The following is an 11,951-nucleotide window of genomic DNA, read 5'->3' on the forward strand; positions in this document are numbered from 1 at the left end:
AGAACGCCGTCCTTGCCCGGCGGACCGTGTCGGCCCTGCCCCGAGGCACGGCGTATCGAGTTCAAAGCGCCTCTGGTTTCACTTCTATTTTTAACACCTTGGATTCATCGAGCGGTTTCCTTCGAGGAGCTCAGGCACTTTGCAGACGTTACCTAATGAGTCTTCCTAGGCTGGTGGGGGACAGTACTGTGAAGCAGAGGCCACCCCCTCGAAGGACACTGGAGACCTGTCCGTGGTGGCTGGGCGGACGCAGAGGAGAGAGCGTGCGGGTCGTCACGCCGGAGACGGGGCCGCGGCGTCGGACCCCCCTTCCGGGGCCCGGGGAACGAGCCCTGCGTTCGCACGAGGGAACGTCGTCGGCCGGGAGGGCCCGAGCGGCAGCGGTCCCAGCCAGAAGGGCCGTGGGAGGGTCCGCCGGCACCCCCGTGCATCGCTGGCCAGACGGCTAGGGGAGACGAGGGGCTTGCCCGAGGTCACTGAGCTCATTACTGCCACGTCCCCCAGCAAGTTTCGGGGCAGCAGGGGTCTTGGGATCACACTTTTCAAGGTTAACGTTGTTTCTTTACAAGGAACGTTAAGCCACATCCCTGAGTCCTCGCTCTGGGGTCACACAAGCCTTTCTCAACCCAGAGCCGTTCTGCCCCTCGAGGAAGTCAGCTCGGGGGGCTTACCCCGCACCTGGAGACCCGTGCGTCCCCTTTTCGGGTGCGCGGGGACAGACAAAGTGTGCGCGGGGACAGGCAGCACGCGCCCGGGGCCGGGGCGTCTCTGACTTCTGCGGCGTGACTCGTCGCTCCCACCGGTGTCGCTCTGGGAGGAAGCCTGCCGCGTGGTTTGGCTCCCAATGCCCTCAAACCAGGGCCCCCGCGAGAGGTCCTTGTTCCGTCAACGTGGAGCCCCTCATCCATTGGATCATCCGTCCACCCCTCAATTCATTAATTTAGTTAATTTGTTACCGAACTATTTCTGCAACCACACTCAGACGTACGGACGGGGTCACCCCCAGTGGACGGGACTGACCTCCTAGTTACTACTTTTGATGACGTGAGAAGCGTCTGCAAGCCACCAGCCCAAACAGAAGCTGGGGCTCCGAGCAGAGGGTCCCTCCTCAGCCCGCTCCTCCCTGTGTCCACCCCGTCCCGGGCACGGCCACCCTGACCCTGCCGCTCCATGGATCCCCGAGCTCAGGGAACGGGACCGCTCTCGAGCGGGGCAGCGGGCTTGCCTCCCCCGACTCCGGAGGAGCCCCCGTCTCTGTGTCCCACGGCTGTTGGCGACACCGGCATTCCAGGGGAAGACGGTCGGGACAAAGGGCTTGACGTGCAGGTCTCGGGACCCACAGTGTGGGCTGGGCCAGCTGCTGGCTGCTGGGTCAGAGCCTCCCTGGGAAAGCAAACAGCCTCACCAACTCGTTTATTCTTAAAGAAAATTAGTTTATCTGGTTTTTACCACCTTGAAAGGTGAAGGAGCTAATCTCAAGGGGCAGAACGGAGGCCGCGGGGTCTGAGCCTTGGGGGGAGGGCGCGGAGGCCACCGAGCGGGTGGGCCTGTGCTGCGCGGTTCCTGCCCGTTGGGCCGTCTTGTCCTGAGGCGCCGCTTGCCCGCCGGGCCGGGCATCAAGTATCATGCATTGATCTGACGGCGTTTTCAGGCTTCGCGCTGACTCAGCGACAGAGAAGGCCAGACAGAGGCAAGCGAGGTCCCGGGTGGCGGGGCCGGGGCTGGGGTTTGCCCGGGCTCGGCTCCGACCTCTGCTCTTTCAGGGCCCCTCCCCCTAAATCTCCCTCCCCTGGACAGGGCCCTCGATGTGCCGAGTGCCTAAAGGGCTGGGCACCCCAGCAGCGCTCCCACGAAGGTCTGAGCCCCCCGGGTCTCCTCTGGCCCCGTGGGGGGAATCCGGTGAGGCCGGTGGCGGGGCCGGCCGGGCTCCGCGGTCTCTGGGGCGGACGGAGGACAAGCTGTCAGTGTGGAAGGCCACCGCCCGAGGGCTCCCTGGAGTCGGGGTCCCAGACCCCGGAGCTGCTTGAATCGCACGGATGCTTCCGGACGGGGGGTACTCTTCAGCCGGGCCCACCACACTGACCCCGCAGCCGAGGGAGGGCGGACCCCGAGACCCCGTGGCCAGTCCTGCCAGCTTGGTTTGGGAAGCCCCTGGGGTGAGAGCCGGGGCCCCAGGGAGAAGAAACGGAGACTCAGGCTCCTGTTTGCGCCGGCTCCGGGCCTGGGCCTCAGGGTCATCCCGGGAGCACAGCCAAGGGCAGGGGCGGCCGAGCGGATCCGCTGCCCTGCCGGCTCTCCCGCGTCTCCCGAGACAGCCGGAGCGTGAGGCGTGGACTCCCCCTGCCCTCACCGAGCCCTGCAGGGCCCAGCGGCTCCCCACGATGCTCCTGCGGCCGTCGAGCGCCCGCAGCCGAGGGGCCTGAGCTGGCCGCGTGCGCGCCCCTGAGGAAGCTGCAATTATGTCCTGAGACCCCTGCTTGGGGCCCGAGGCTCCTCCTCTGGGGACCCGCTGAGCCGAGGTCCGGACGGTGAGGCTGGGTCTCCCCGTGCCTTCCCCCCACCCCTGCTGCAGGCCCGGCCCTCCCTGGCCTCTCCCCCGTTGCTAGGGGACAGGGCCCCGCGGGCCGGCGCAGACGGTCTGGCCGCTCTCTTTCCCGCCCCTTTCCCACACTCCAGGCTTCTTCTGCCCAAAATCTGAAGCTCCCGCAGGAGGAAACAGCATGGGTTGAGAGCGGCGCCCCCAGGCCGAGGTCTGAGAAAGAGCCCCGTCCCAGCTCCAGCTCCGCGGCCGCAAACCTGCTCCGAGCACAGCCTCACCGTGGACACCAGGGCCAGCTCTGGGTCCCAGGGAGGACGAGGCCCCAGGGCATGGAGGTCCCACCGGGGCCCCTGCCGCCCACCGGCCTGAACCACCGGGGAGTGTGCTGGGGGCGGTGAGCAGAACCTGACAGAGGCGATGACACTCATTAGCCGTCCCCGTGAGCTCACTCGGTTCCGAGTGCTCGGATGACTCTGTGGGGCCTGACCACCACTTCCCGAGGGAGAGACGGGGGCAAGCCTGGGGTGGTCAGGGCTGTGGGACTCACACCCCGGCTCCACGGCCGGTTTTCTCATCTGAAACCTCACTGTTAGAAAGAGTTCATGCCTCGCAGGGTTTTCACAAGCACTAATGCACTAGGACACGGCGAGCGGCCCGTAAGCGCTCACTGTTCGTAGCCCCATTCTCCAGCGGGAAAGCCCTTGCTCAGCGCACAGTCAGGCAGGCCGCTGTCCACCCACGGCGAGCACGGAGCAGGGACGGGAGGGCCTGAGTGTGCCACTCCAGCCCACACCGGCCACTGACCTCCACCCTGCAACACCACCTGAGCGTGAACCTCAGCAGGGTGGCAAGTGTTCTGGCCGGCGCAGCGGCAGCCTCTTTGTGCTCCATCACAGTCTTACAACAAAACAGAAACGCGGCTCTTCTCATTCTGGGTTGGCAAATTAGCTGACCTGCCTGACGAATGACAAACAGTCCGGGATGGGCCAGAGGCTGGCAGAGTGACGGCCCCGGGGACAGAGGTGCAGCCGCCGGTGAACGGATGGAAAGTAAATGCTAGATTTGGGAAAGTGCAAGGGCCAGTTTTGAGAGACGACGACTTCCCATCCGAAAGCCGAGGGCTGAGGGCCTCTGGAGCCCGCCGTGCGTGACGCTCAGGACCGGCTCAGTCAGACCTCAGCTTAAACGTGGCGTTTCTTAAACGTTTCAGTCACTCGTGTTCTATTATCGTACTCCGTAATGCTTCCAAGTTTTCAATCTTTCCCTTGAAGTTTCCAGATTCTGAAGTAACGGGAGTTGGCCCAGCGTGCAGGTAGCTTGGAATGACTGAAATATCACCTAAAGGCTGGTTTTGGAAGCACATCCCTTGCGGTCTGGTCGGGCAGGTGCGGAGGAGGCCAGGATCAAGGCTCTGGGTCCCCTGTGCCTTTGTCAGCGGACACAGGACACGGGGCACGCAAGCTGGGGTCAAGGCCCAACGTTGTGTGCTTCCTCTGCCCCTGGGGATTAGGTTCCGGTGGTCTTTGATGTGAGAAACAAAGGCAGAAGGTCACCGACAAGTCCTTGAAACAGGGAGAGCGACCTTACCCCAGGGACTCAACTACCTCGGTGTTTACACTTTGCTGAGGGCCAAAGGCAAGTGTCAGCCCATCCCCCCAGGACCCTGCAAGTTTACTTTAACACATAAAAATTCCTTTGGAAATGTCCTTTATCTAAATCCCTCAAGATACGGGTTGGCAATCATCCTTCAACCCTACGGCTCACCGATACACATCTGAAGTGTGTCCTGACGGTGGGTTTACTAAGCGATCATAAATGACCTTTCCCAACAACAGTGAGCCCCCTCGGGGTCCTGGAAACTTTGCTTCCAAAATTCGTCAGGGACTTACACTACCCCTAACCCCCTCCCAACTTGAGAGGATATAATGGGCCGCTCCTCATGACCCCGGTACAGCCCTTTCTGCCCACGGGTCCTGTCCCCGCGCTTTCATAAGACCACCTTTTTGCACCAAAGACGTCTCAAGAATTCTTTTTTGGCCGTCGGCTTCCAACCCTGAAGTCTTTCCTATATCATACGGTGTCTGAATTTGGGGCTTTGAGTCCAGAGTCTCGCCTGGACTCTGAGCCTCGGTGCCAACTTGGCGCGCACTTTCTCTCCTTTACTTTCGTTCCAGGGGCCCTTCAAGGACTACGGTCTTAGTGGGACACAGCCATGTCTGTTGCGCAGGCTGCAGTCCTCTAGCCCGTGCCCACTCCGCGGAGAAGAGAAAGTCTGCCTCTGGCTGGAAGTTAGGACCCTGGCCCAGATAGTAATAAGACCCAGAGACCTGATGCTCTCCCTTTACTCCTGTCCTTCTGCACAGTCGTCTGTCTTGGGCCCGGGGCCAGCCACCTGAGTCGCCCGCATGGCTGCCAACCTTCAGAGTCCCGTGTGAGGTTTCCTCCTCATTGATCTAATGAGATCCCCCCTACGGCTCTGGTCTAGCCCGTTCTGGCCGCGGGACCTCCACTGGGAGCCGGCTGAAAACAGTCCCCCATGGCATTAAAATCCAGCCGGGCGGTTTCCCAGGGAAGTTGGCTGTAAAGACCACGTGTGTTGGAACGTTGCTTAGACCATGATGGATTTCCATCTTCACTGTGTTCCGTCAGTGTCCTCTACTAACAACTTAAATTATAAAACTGGGTAACTTCCCCTTGTAAAACTTTCCTCATATTTTTCATGGGTTTAAAGTAGTGGGTCCTTCAAGGCAAGGTAAAATAGGTGGGAGATTCATGGCCCGACCTTCAAAGCCCGGTACTTCAGTCCGTACGCCAGGCGCCCATCCGTAGCCTAGGATGCTGTGGGTCATGGGGGAGAGGCTAGCATCCTCCCTATAGGGACCTTTGTCGGCAGCAGTGGTCACAGTGATTTTATTCAGGGGACGCCTCGGGCCACTTTGACACCAGGGAGCTCTGATGTATCCTGCGTATGAGACTCCAGTGGGCATTGGAGGACTTCCTTACACCAGCCCCGACGTCCTCCCAGGACAGAAGGGCAGGCGGCTCGGAGGCCGTCCAGGCGAGACGAGCCCCTTCGCCGTGTAGGCATTTGCCGAGCGGCTTATGGAGGAAGAAAAACCTGTCGAAATGCGGGAAGGAGTTAGGAGACCCATCCCTGAGGGCTGATGAAGCCAGAGGGCAGCCGGCACTGCTGAGCGCACCCCGTCGAGGCTCTGGGACATGCTGCCCCTGTACACCAGGTGCCCTCGCGAGGCGTGAAGACAAATGCAGACAGAGGCTGGCGGGCGGACCCCAGGGACCCGAAAACCCAGTGCGGGGGCAGGCCCAGAACAGGTCACGTCCTGAGGGGAGATAAGAGGAGGGACGCTCTGGGGTCGGTGGCAGACGCGGAGGTCAGGCGGCGATTAGGGGACATAACGTGTCGGGGTCAGACTGGCCAGAAGCGGTGGCCGCGCTGTGGTCACGTCAGGAAACACCCTGAGTGTAAAGAAACACATGGAAATATCCAGAGGTGGGGGAGTCCTCTGCGGCGGTGGCATCGGAAGTGGCCGGGGGGGGCTTGGGGGGGAAGGTGTTTGCTTACTGGGTTACTCGTGGACGGATAGAGACCACGGACGGCGAAGCAAAGGGGCCACGTGTTAAGCACGGGCCGTGGGGGGTCTCTGCTCCGTCCTCGCCAGCGTCCCAAGTGAAGGGCTTCAGGTCTCTGGCCTGAGCAGGGAGGCGACTCCCAGACCCGCTCGCACGCAGCGCCCGGCAGCAGGTCTGCCGGGCGGGAGCATGTGGGCTTCTTCACCTGCCAGCCGCCCGCTCCCACAGAAGGCCGGCAGGCGGCTCGTGGATGGAGACTGAGGCCTCCTTCCCTCAACCCTGCGGCAGCGCCGTCATTTTGGGGGGGTCTTTCATAACTTACGGGGACTCGGCGGAGGAGTCGGGTCAGCCCATCTGTTGGAACAGATGCTGCATACAACGCAGTCGGCGCACAGAGTTCTCAGGGACAAGGACAACGATCAGACTGCCACCGTGGCTGGGCATGCTGGCGTCTCCGGGCGGAGTGGACACCTGACCCCCGACATGTCTCCCAGACACCGCTGTTTCCTGCCCTCGCAGTCTCTCTACCCCCACCTTCCCACCCGGGGGCTGCGGGGTGCATCGCCCCGTTTCTCGGCACGCAGCCGCGCAAACCCTGTGGCGGGGCCGGCCAGCGGATCATTTGCGCCCCCAGGCGCAGTTCGGCTGACCTGGGAGCTTGGACAGAACCCGAGCGGAGCGGCTGGGTTCCCGGAACGGCGCCCACCTGCTGGCGTCCCGCGGTGGAACTTCCCCGCCTGTGGGACGTTCCGCGGAAGGAGGAGCTGGACGCCCCACGGTGATCCTTGAGCCCAGCGTGCTCCCCGCCCCCCACCTCATACGCACCGCCCCAGCGGCTCCGGGAACAACAGGCTGGGCCACCGGCTCCCTCTCGCCAGTGGTGGCCCACGACCGCCGTGACCAGGCTCCGGCAGGAATCTCTGCCTTAGCTGCGGAGCCCGGAAGTATTCTGGAACCGTCTACACTGTCTGTGAGCAGGGCTCAGCCCGAACCGAGGCAGCGTGGATCCCTGCTTCACACACAGACGTCGCTCGGTGGGCGTCAGTGTAGCCGGCACCTGGTTCCCGGGCGGATGGATGGCCTCGTGTCCTGTTTGCTCGCTTCTGGCCTGTTACTCTCTGCCTGGCCCTTCGCATCCGCATTCGCATCCACATCCCTGCCAAAGGCGACTTCCCAAAACCCAGTACTTTGTGAACCAAAAAAGTGCTTCCTTGGGGCTCCTGGGTGGCTCAGTGGGTTAAGCCTCTGCCTTCGGCTCAGGTCATGATCCCAGGGTCCTGGGATCGAGCCCCGCATCGGGCTTTCTGCTCAGCGGGGAGCCTGCTTCCTCCTCTCTCTCTCTCTGCCTGCCTCTCTGCCTACTTGTGATCTCTCTCTGCCGAGTAAATAAATAAAATCTTTTTTTAAAAAAAGTGCTTCCTCCCCTTTAGCCTCTAGTGTTTTTTTTTCCTAAGATTTTGTTTATTTATTGGACAGACAGAGATCACAAGTAGGCATAGAGGCAGAGAGAGAGAGAGGAGGAAGCAGGCTCCCCGTTGAGCAGAGAGCCTGATGCGGGGCTCGATCCCAGGACCCGGGGATCATGACCTGAGCCGAAGGCAGAGGCTTAACCCACTGAGCCCCCCAGGCGCCCTTCCAGTGTTTTCTAATTACCTTTCCTTCCGCCCCACACAAGGAGGTGGTACTGGGGGTTAAGTTATCACTTCCTCATTTTCTGTCCAACGTCCCCGCCCACCTCAAGGACAGCTTCATCTCCAGGCAGGGCACCCATCGTGTCTTTACAGGTCTGGGCGACGGGGACAATGACCCGGTCTGCATTCCTCACGATAAACGTTCCGTGAGATACTAGGAAATATTTCTTCAAAGGCAGGTTGACGGTAAAAATCTTTCAAGGTTGGATTTTTAGTTATGCCCAGAAATCCATAATATGAAAACAGTTTTTGTGAGTATGTTGGTTATGAAAAACCAGTTCAAGGGGAAATTTAACGTAGACTTTTATTGCGGTTGGAGCCGTGGTGATGTTTCCCTGTAACACCCCTTTCCGTGAGATCGTGTGAGTCGCGCAAGCGCGCCAGCCGGGCCGCGGAACGCTGCTCCTCCAGAAGAGACCCAACGCGGGGGTGGCTGGCCCCGTGCAGGGCTGCTGGAAGGCTGGAAGGGGCCCAGCGGGAGAAGGGAGGCCGCGGGGAGGGAGGACAGGGCGCTGCGGGAGGGAGGAGGCACCCGCCGCCCAGCCTTCTCCCTCCCGGAGCCGCCGCCGGTCCTCTGAAAGCGCAGATATATAAATACACACGGGCAAAGAGCAGACCGAGTGCCGGGCCTCTTTTTACCGTCTTTGATCTTTTCTCGTTATTCGTTGAAAAAGTTCCTTTGAGCTCATAGAAGGTGACACACTTAGATCAAGAAAGAAGAAATTCCTATTCTCATTGCATTGAGGATTCTGAAAATATGTCACCTGCACAGCTTATTTTAGGAACGAGCCCCCTCTCCGACCTGTAGTAACCAGAGATGTTCGTCCTTCACGGAGCTCATGGCGCTTAGACTCGGAGATAAAGGACTTCTGTCCTCCGAGCACATGTTCCTTCCGCCTGCGCCGGTCAGGTGTGGACCCGCCCAGACCCCGTTCGAAGCACAGACCTGCCCGTCCCAAGCGAGGACCGAGCGGGGGCGGCGAGCCGTAGGACCATCCGTCTCCGAGGCCAGGAGCCGGGTTCCGAGCAAGGCCACCGTGAAGCAAGCGCCGTCGGTCCTTCGGGGCGGCGGAAACAGCTGCCGATGCGGTCTTCCGAAGGCCGCTCTCCGGAGCCGACTCAGCCGAAGCCGGACGGGTTCTGTCCATTCCCCGTCCTGCACTTTGCCCTTCTAGCTACTGCTTTGTGGGGGCTCATGGAGAGACGTGTGGGTGGCAGAGCGCGCCATCCTTTGGGCGTCCCTACGGGGCCGGGGGGGTGGGGTGGGGGCCTGTAGTCAGACGTAGGACCCTGTCGCCCTGCCACGGGCCTCCCTGGGTGTTGGTGCTTGGTGAGTCATTAAGGCTCAGTAGAATGTCCTCAACTTTGAATATTCAAGAAATAAAACACCGTGGGTTTGCGCCGAATGGATACGTCCTCCCACGACGTGGATCGAGGGCAGAGTCGTGAACCAGAACCCACGTGCGCATTTCCGGGGAAGCCGTGTCCGGGACGCGGCGCCGGCTGTGCCCAGAGCCCTCTGTCTGGGGCACGGGCGGGGCTGGACGTCCCTGGCTACTTCCAGGATGTCCTGCTTGGCCTGTGCGCTTTTCCTTAATCGACACAGGTCAAGGCCAGGATCGCCCTCGAGAAGAAGGGAGTCCCTTAGTCATACAGTCCTAACCATACCTGGCTAATTCTTTAGCCTTTTGTTTTCCAGATAAGCCCGGAAGGGTGTCCCTCCCCTCCTCGCAGTCGACTGGAAGACGCAATACTGGGCAGGACATGTCAACTCAAAACCTGTGGGCCAGGCCTGGGCACCCCGGAACCCAGCCCAGTCCGCACAACCGCAGCCTGACTTCGGAGCCCACCTGGCCTCCGGGGCCGGTCCCGAGCCCGGAAACGTCTTCCTGCCTGAGTCCCCTTCTGTCCTCGTCCCTCCGAGTCAGAACCAGTCCGCGCCGGCTGCCGCGGCTCCCCGCTGACTTTCCCGGACAGAGGGGCCCTTTTGGAGGCAGGAGCCGTCCTGGGAAGAAGGCTTCCTTGAGGGGAGACGGAGGCCTGACTTCCCACGAGTGCGACCTACTCCCGCCCCCGCTCCCCGTCCCTCCCCAGCAGTGTGTCCCTGGTGGGGATCCGGTGCTGCCTTGGTTCATCCGTGACTGGGCACTCCGTGAGCGGCCACCTGCTCTGGCCTCATACCTCCCTCCGCCGCCAGGCTCCCCGCCCTTGTGTCCAGGAAGGCCGCTGTCTTGGTTCCCTGCGTGTCCTCGGTGTGTCGCTGACTGTAGGAGCTCAGGGAGGGGCCTGCCCGTCTCCCGGGGAGCGAGCGTGGCCAGGACGTGGGCAGGCTCTCCCCGTCCCTCCCCGTCCCTCCGCGTCCGTCCCTGTCTCAGGCCTGCACACACGGGAGCAGCCGGCCAGCCCCCCGGAACGGCCGCTTGTGCTGCCATCGTCCCATTGATGCTGGGGGAGCAGGGGACACAGGCCGAGCGTGCTCTGGCCGCCACAGATGATGGCGGCACAGACCTCCGTCTGTAAGTGCGCCCGGCGCGTGACACTCGCCGTCCCCGTGGAAGCCGCCCCCGTGGAAGCCGCCCCCTTGGAAGCCGCCCCTGTGGAAGCCGCCCCCGTGGAAGCCGCCACGCCGTCTTCCTGCTTTGCTGCTGCGGCGGCTCCGATCCCCTCCGTGCCCTCAGCCGACGCTTTCCTGAAAGTCCCGCTGAGCGTCCTGAGACTTGGGTGGGCCCGCGAGCTGCCCAGGCCTGTCACGGATGTGGGAGGAAGAGAGGGTCCTGGCGGGAGAGCGGGTGTCCCGGCGCAGGAAGGGGGTGATGCCAGGCCCGTCCGCGAGTCTTCCTTGGGTGTGACGCGGATTTTTCTGCAAAGCCCCTCACGCCCCCAGCTCCACCCCGACGGCCGTGGCCCGTCCCCAGCGCTCAGTGCTCCGCTGCCTCGCGGCCCCCTCACCCGAGATGCCCTCCTCCCGTCTGCTCGTCCGCCCGGCCGGGCAGACTCGCCCTGTCCTTGCTGGACTCGTCCCCAGTGGCTTCTCCTGCCTTTTTGGAGACGCTGATGTGCCCTTGGGCTGTTCCCAGAGGGGCCTGATCCACTTCTGACGGAGCCGTGTTCTGTCCTTCCCAAAGGTCACTACCGGGACCCGTTTGTACCAACTTGCGTTCCACAGTTTCATAAATTGTCTGGACGAAGGAGCCCGTGGTGACCCCTACTGAGCGATGCCAGGGGAGGCCGGAGGGGCAGGTAGGTGGGACAGGTGGGTCGGTAGCCGTGTTCTCCCCCGCAGGTGGAGTGAGCCGGGCTCTAGAAGCAGACGGGCCGGGGGTCAAACCTCAATGGGCCCCCGTCGTCCTGATCGCTAACTCCTCCGTAGCAAGCTGGGCCCCGAGCCGTCGATGCGGACATTGGGATAACGGGGAAGCACCCAGCAGAGTCGGCGGAACGCAGCAGGCCTGCGGGAAATGACACGTGCGTCGTGTTGCTTCTTGTCACGCACGGGCCGGGGGGACAGGAGGAGGGACCACGGGCGGTGTGCTCATGAGACCCCACGCGGGGCTTGAACTCACGAGCCTGTGGTCACGACCTGCGCCGAGATCCAGTGAGATGCCTAACTGCCGGAGCCCCCTGGGCGCCCCCTCCCCGTTTTTATCTCTGTGAAACTTTTCGTGGTTTTAGAGCTCCTTGACCTACTAAGACTGTGTGCTCTGGATGATAAGAGCCGCTAACGGACAGTCACACCGAACCCCCTGAGTGCTGCTGGCTCTGCCCCACCCCGTGTCAGCCTGGTGGGCTGGGAGCGTTGTGCCCGGAGTGCAGGGCAAGGTGAGTGGGGCCGAGTCCCCCTCACGTGTGTGCTCTGTCCCGTCCACCTGCTCCCTCCTCACGCAGCCCTCAGTGAGGCATCCGTCTCCGGAGAAGCCAAGCCGGTGACACTTCCCGGCCCGGCTTGGGACCCCCTGCCCACGGGGCCGACCCGTCATCCTGCTTCCCTGGGGGCAGACGCCGGCTCGCTTCTGTCTGGGTTCGTGGCTCCAGCACGGCGTCCGACCCTATCGCCGGTGCCAACGCACCTCAGAGGGACGGACAGGGGACCCGGAGGGAAGCAGAGGTAGTGGAGGGGGAGGTGGACTCGG

This window comes from Martes martes, assembly GCF_963455335.1.
Source record: "Martes martes genome assembly, chromosome: 3".
Lineage (NCBI taxonomy): Eukaryota > Metazoa > Chordata > Mammalia > Carnivora > Mustelidae > Martes > Martes martes.